Source organism: Gouania willdenowi, chromosome 1, assembly GCF_900634775.1.
Source record: "Gouania willdenowi chromosome 1, fGouWil2.1, whole genome shotgun sequence".
Taxonomy (NCBI): domain Eukaryota; kingdom Metazoa; phylum Chordata; class Actinopteri; order Blenniiformes; family Gobiesocidae; genus Gouania; species Gouania willdenowi.
This window is the reverse complement of record NC_041044.1, coordinates 33,265,029-33,271,821: the sequence shown is the minus strand read 5'-3', so window position 1 is coordinate 33,271,821 and position 6,793 is coordinate 33,265,029.

The following is a 6,793-nucleotide window of genomic DNA, read 5'->3' as shown; positions in this document are numbered from 1 at the left end:
ATGAATTTCTTTTTTTTTTTCTTAATTTAAAAAAATAAAATAAAATTGGTCATAATCTAGTTAATGTCACTTGAAAAAAAATTTAGTCGACAAAAACTATGGTGACAATTTTTAGTTGATGAAACTAACACTGCCAAACAGATAAGATTGGCCGATAATTTACAATTTTAAGAAAGAAAAAAAACACTTTTTTATCTCTTTGGGATTTATATGAAAAATATTCCCACATTCAACATAAAACAAAACTATACAGTTTTTTTAAATTAGTTTATTTCTAAAGATTCATTGCACTATAAGGTGTGAAGAGACCTCAAACTCGTTTTTTTTAATCATTATAAATCATCACAAAAAGAAGAGGAACAACACTTGTTCTTTATTTTGTTATCAGTCCATTATATCCATATGAGGAAAAAGTTCAACTTAAACCCTTGATCCAAACACGTTACATTTTTTTTGTGCGTTGAGATTCCCATGAATACCAAACGTCACATTTCTCACATGAAACATCAACAACATGCTTCCTTTCCTCTGTTTTTGTCCAGTGCTTTGGGACTACAAAGAAGACCTTTGGGGTTTTTTTCCTGGTGATACTACACCAGGAAAGTCACACTTACACAAAAAGCAGGCAAATGTAGCTAGAATTTCTAATTCCAGCCTTTATGGATTTTTTTTTCTTCGATCTAGTTTTACAACATACTTCAGCTTAGGTTGCTCCTATACAGCTTCCTGTGCATACTTTCCATAGGCTTATCATCTGTCTGTTTAACTGTCATGCTACACAAAGGAGTGTTAACATACGTTAGGTTGATTTCTATCTACCTGTCGCTGGTGGTTTTTCCAGCATTGTTGTCATAAAGGACAATTGTCATTTTCTCTACATTGCTCACAAAAGTGAGTACACCCCTCCCCATTTCTTTTCATGGGACAACACTGAATATATTACACTTTGATACAATGTAAATTAGTCAGTGTACAGCTTGTAAAACAGTCACTGTAGGGAATGTTACTTTAAAAAAGTAATTAGTTATCGTTAGTCACTATTTGATCCAAAAAGTAACCTGCTGCTCTGGAGACTCATGTGGCTCTTTGATTCTTTTGCAATGGCTCCCTGTTACATTTATTGATTATTTAAAAGTGACAATGCATGTTATAAAACACTTTAAACCAAAATAAGTTACCAGAACATAGAGGAAATGTTTTTTTTTTTTTTTTTTTTTTTTTTTTTTAAAGTTGATTAACTTAAAAGTCAAAATTTTCCAGACCTTAAAAGGTTGGATGACTGGCTACTTGTACTTTTTGATAACAATTAAATTAAAGTGCTATATGAATGAAGTTTATTTTTAAATAATTCCTAATAATATAACTTTATTAGCATGTAATTACTTAATTTGTGTTGTTAAGTTAGGCTTGCGTTAAAGTTACTCAAAAAGGAACATGTTACACCAACTAGACATAATTAAGTTAGAACTTTTTCTATAACTTTGAATATAAACTGCTTTTACTTAATTAATTTTGAACATTCGGGTTTACAGTGCAGACTCAAGTTGACTTGAAAAGATAGTGACACAAATTTCACTAGTTTTTTTAAGTCAGTTAAATGAAATCAAGATCAAGTCAACTTAATCTGTTATAGATATAGTGGACTATCACATGAGTTCTGATTGGATCTCGTCCTATACGACATTACGATAGTTATGTATTTATTTGTCGGGGAAATAACAAATCTATTCTTGTTATAGCTTTCGCTTACATGAATTTCTTTTTTTTTTCTTAATTTAAAAAAATAAAATAAAATTGGTCATAATCTAGTTAATGTCACTTGAAAAAAAATTTAGTCGACAAAAACTATGGTGACAATTTTTAGTTGATGAAACTAACACTGCCAAACAGATAAGATTGGCCGACAATTTACAATTTTAAGAAAAAAAAAAAAAAAAACACTTTTTTATCTCTTTGGGATTTATATGAAAAATATTCCCACATTCAACATAAAACAAAGCTTAGTTTATTTCTAAAGATTCATTGCACTATAAGGTGTGAAGAGAACTCAAACTCGTTTTTTTAATCATTATAAATCATCACAAAAAGAAGAGGAACAACACTTGTTCTTTATTTTGTTATCAGTCCATTATATCCATATGAGGAAAAAGTTCAACTTAAACCCTTGATCCAAACACGTTACATTTTTTCTTTGTGCGTTGAGATTCCCATGAATACCAAACGTCACATTTCTCACATGAAACATCAACAACATGCTTCCTTTCCTCTGTTTTTGTCCAGTGCTTTGGGACTACAAAGAAGACCTTTGGGGTTTTTTTCCTGGTGATACTACACCAGGAAAGTCACACTTACACAAAAAGCAGGCAAATGTAGCTGGAATTTCTAATTCCAGCCTTTATGGATTTTTTTTTTCTTCTTCTTTCTGACGATCTAGTTTTACAACATACTTCAGCTTAGGTTGCGCCTATACAGCTTCCTGTGCATACTTTCCATAGGCTTATCATCTGTCTGTTTAACTGTCACGCTACACAAAGGAGTGTTAACATACGTTAGGTTGATTTCTATCTACCTGTCGCTGGTGGTTTTTCCAGCATTGTTGTCATTTTCTCTACATTGCTCACAAAAGTGAGTACACCCCTCCCCATTTCTTTTCATGGGACAACACTGAATATATTACACTTTGATACAATGTAAATTAGTCAGTGTACAGCTTGTATAACAGTCACTGTTGGGAATGTTACTTTAAAAAAGTAATTAGTTATCGTTAGTCACTATTTGATCCAAAAAGTAACTGAGTTAGTAACTGAATTACTCTATAAAAAAAAGTAACTCATTACCAAGGAAAGTAACTATTTGCCAGACTGTTAAAAAAAAAAAAAAAAGTTGCTCTATGTCAAAAGAATTCAGATTTTTTTAGATGCGTGTGTCGTTGTGAGGTGCCTCATTAAATTTGAGTTGCTTACAACGGATGTCGATAAAGTATATAATGTACACTTCACATGCACGTTCTTACGGTGGCTGGGAAGTGTCAGGTGAATGCATTTACAGAAACGAACACAAATGCAAACAGGTCACAACACGAATGCAAACCGGCCACAACGGAAGTGTTTCCGACGGACCGGTATTACAGACGGACGGGTATTATGATATGATAGCCTGATATGAAAAATATAAGAGTATCCTAATCAACTTTCACTTACTTTCATACGCGTTTCGATGTCTTCTTCTGGTTCTTCTCTGTTCTGGTGGGTTAAAACATCCGCCAGAAACGTGTCCGTCTGTAATACCGTTTGTAATACAAAATAAAGTCCCTAGATTTGTCGCTATTGAGAAAAAAGCCACAAAAAGCTACACAGTTGTGTGTATTCACAAAGATACCAGTAATGGATGGTAGGTTTTGAAATAGGGAGGGGAAGCGTTGTTGTTTCTATACAATTCTTATACTTACTGCTGCTTTAACCTACCCGTTGCTGGTAAATCCTTCTACCCTAACTTCTCCCTGAGCGGCACATTAAGGGATGGGTAACTAAAAAGCAGAGAACAAATTAAATGTATGCAGAACATAATGGGACAATCAAGCTAATTATTAAGGTTAGGCATAGAGCATCGATTGGTTCCGGGACTAACTTTCTGATTTTCTCGGAATCGTTCAAATTTTTAAATTTGAATTCCTACTTTCGATACCCAGTTCACCTAATGGCATAAAAAGCCGCCCAACACCAACAAAAATAAATCCACCAGGCACGTTTACGTGCATTTCCGTGTAACTGGACAGTCGCCCTCCCTCCTTTTTTCTCAGTGACAAACGTAGGGACTTTATCTTGTGTTATTGGAGAGTTTTCTGATGTTTTAGATACATGAAATCTAGTGTCAAGCTCCTGGATTTCTAAAGCTCAAATATAAAGCCAAGAGAAGGAGAAGAGGTCCAGAGTCCACTCAGAACACAGTGAGTTACAATATGCTCAAAGGTGATTATGGACCAAATGACACAAAAAAGTACATCCTCCAGCTTTAAACAAAGGTGTGTCCATTCCATAACCTTTGTGCTTTTGTTAATGTCTGCTTGATGATGAATCATTCTGCCATTGTGTTCAAACAGGACACTGATATAATAGATTTCCAGACTGACAGGGCTAAAGCATTGAAAACTTGCAGAGCAGCAGAGCTTTTCTTTATCTATCTACCTTTAGCATCAGCCCATCACCTGGACTCTGCCCTTCCTGCTCCCCCCACTTCCCCCCCTACCTCACCCTCTGACCCCCCACCTGCCCTGAAGATCAATGAAAGAGATGTATTGCCAGCTATTCAAGAGACAAAAGATCAAAAAGGCTCCAGGACCAGACGGAGTATCTCCCTCCTGCCTGAAAGCCTGTGCTGAGCAGCTGGCCCCCATCTTCACACGGATCTTCAATACATCCCTGGAGCTGTGTGAAGTACCTTCCTGCTTCAAAAGCTCCAGCATCATCCCAGTCCCAAAGAAACCTGCCATCACAGGACTCAGTGACTATCGACCCATTGCCCTGACGTCCGTAGTCATGAAGTCCTTTGAGAGGCTGGTGCTGAGTCACCTGAAGGACATCACAAGACCCCTGCTGGACCCCCTGCAGTTTGCCTATCGGGCAAACAGGTCTGTTGAGGATGCAGTCAACATGGGACTGAACTACATCCTGCATCACCTCGACTCCCCAGGGACCTACGCTAGGATCCTGTTTGTGGATTTCAGCTCTGCGTTCAACACCATCATCCCGGACATCCTTCACCAGAAACTCACCCAGCTCACAGTGCCGGCCTCCACCTGTCAGTGGATCACCAACTTCCTGACTGACAGGAAGCAGCAAGTAAGGCTGGGAAGCATCACATCTAGCACCCGGTCACTCAGCACTGGCGCCCCTCAGGGGTGTGTTCTCTCCCCACTTCTATTCTCCCTCTACACCAATGACTACACCTCAGGGGACCCCTCTGTGAAACTCCTGAAGTTTGCAGACAACACCACCGTCATCGGTCTCATCAGGGATGGGGACGAGTCTGCCGTCAGACGGGAGGTGGAACAACTGGCTCTCTGGTGCAGTCAGAACCATCTGGAACTGAACCCGCTCAAGACTGTGGAGTTGACAGTGGACTTCAGGAGAAATCCCCCCCCACTCACCCCCCTTACCATTCTCAATAGCAAAGTGGCTACCGTGGACTCCTTCAGGTTCCTGGGATCCACAATCTCACAGGACCTGAAGTGGACCTCCCACATAGACACAACCAGGAAAAAGGCACAGCTGTGGTCTTGGCCCCTCAGTGGCTCAATCTATCAGCTGTGGGACTCCCACAGCATGTGATTTCCACTATACAGGGTGCTCGAGCCTCCTCGAAGTCTCTATATGACTGTAAGTAGAGAGTGTTTGAATGATGGTGTCACCAGAAGGGATACACCTCCTTTCAGTGTTCGGTTGGATTGATTTTGTCATTTCTGCAGGATCTGATTGACAAACTGATTACACAACACAATATGCACAACTATAGCATCACATTGCACTCTCACCTTGAAACAGTTGACTCTTCCCCACACCTTCCATTTTTTCTACCCTGACTCCCTCTTCCCTGTTCCCTTCCCCCCTCACCTGATTTAGGTGTACCACTGCCCTCTCTCTTTATATTCTTCGTTTATTAAAGTTTTTTTACCCTTCCTTAGGGAGGGCTGGTTATGGTCACAATTATGCTCATTTATTTAATTCCAATAACAAAACATGCACACAATCTGTTTAAACTCCTCCCCTCCGGCAGACGCTACAGATCACTGTACGCCAAAACTACCCGCCATAAAAACAGTTTCTTCCCTCAGGCTGTCATTCTGATCAACACTAAACAGTCATAGAGTGTCAGACCTGTTTCTGTTACTGTGAAATAACCTGGAACTAAACATATCAACCCTGGAACAATCCTGTCACTGTGAAATGTTCATGGACATAATTTTTTCATTTAAATGTTCACCTGCACTACTCATCAATGCACTACTGCACTATTATCTTATTATTATTATTGTATTTTTTATTTTATTTCATTATTATTATTATTATTATTATTATTATTATTATTATTATTATTATTATTATTATTATTATTATCTATTATTTTTATTTAGTTTGCACATATTAGTCTAACTACTCTTATATTTATGTTTATACTTCTTTTTTTTATTTATTTATTTTTCTTTACTTTTCTTTATTCTAGTTGATTGTTATTATTTAACGTTACACTACCTGAGAGAGCACAGGTCACCATAAGAAATTCCTCGTGTGTATTCATACACCCCTGGCCAATAAAGTTGATTCTGATTCTGATTGCTGTTGTAAAAAGATTGCACTTCATGTAGTGTTGACCTTCGACAGCATGTGCAGACAAGGTAATAGTAATAAAATAAAATGAAAAAACACTAATGAATTCAATTTTTTTTAAAAAAGAAAGAAAAAAGAAATATATATATATGTGTGTGTGTGTGTCAGGTTCTAGTTAGGTATACTTCCTGCAATGCAATGTGTTTGATTGTAATAAAACTCTTTATTTTGTTCACCAATTTCTGAGTATCAAAAAAGAAAAGCTTGGCAAAAAAGAAAAAATTAACTGATAATAAAAATGTTGCTATTCTTTCGCCTCCGCACAATGACAGCAGCACGCAGCAGATCATGAGACCCGTTAACCCGATTCCATCGATGTGATTGGTCAGTTTCCGAAGAATCTGTCTTGTGATTGGTGCTTTTAGCCGTCAATCACCAATACCTTCCAGTGATTGGTCAATTGTTCGTTT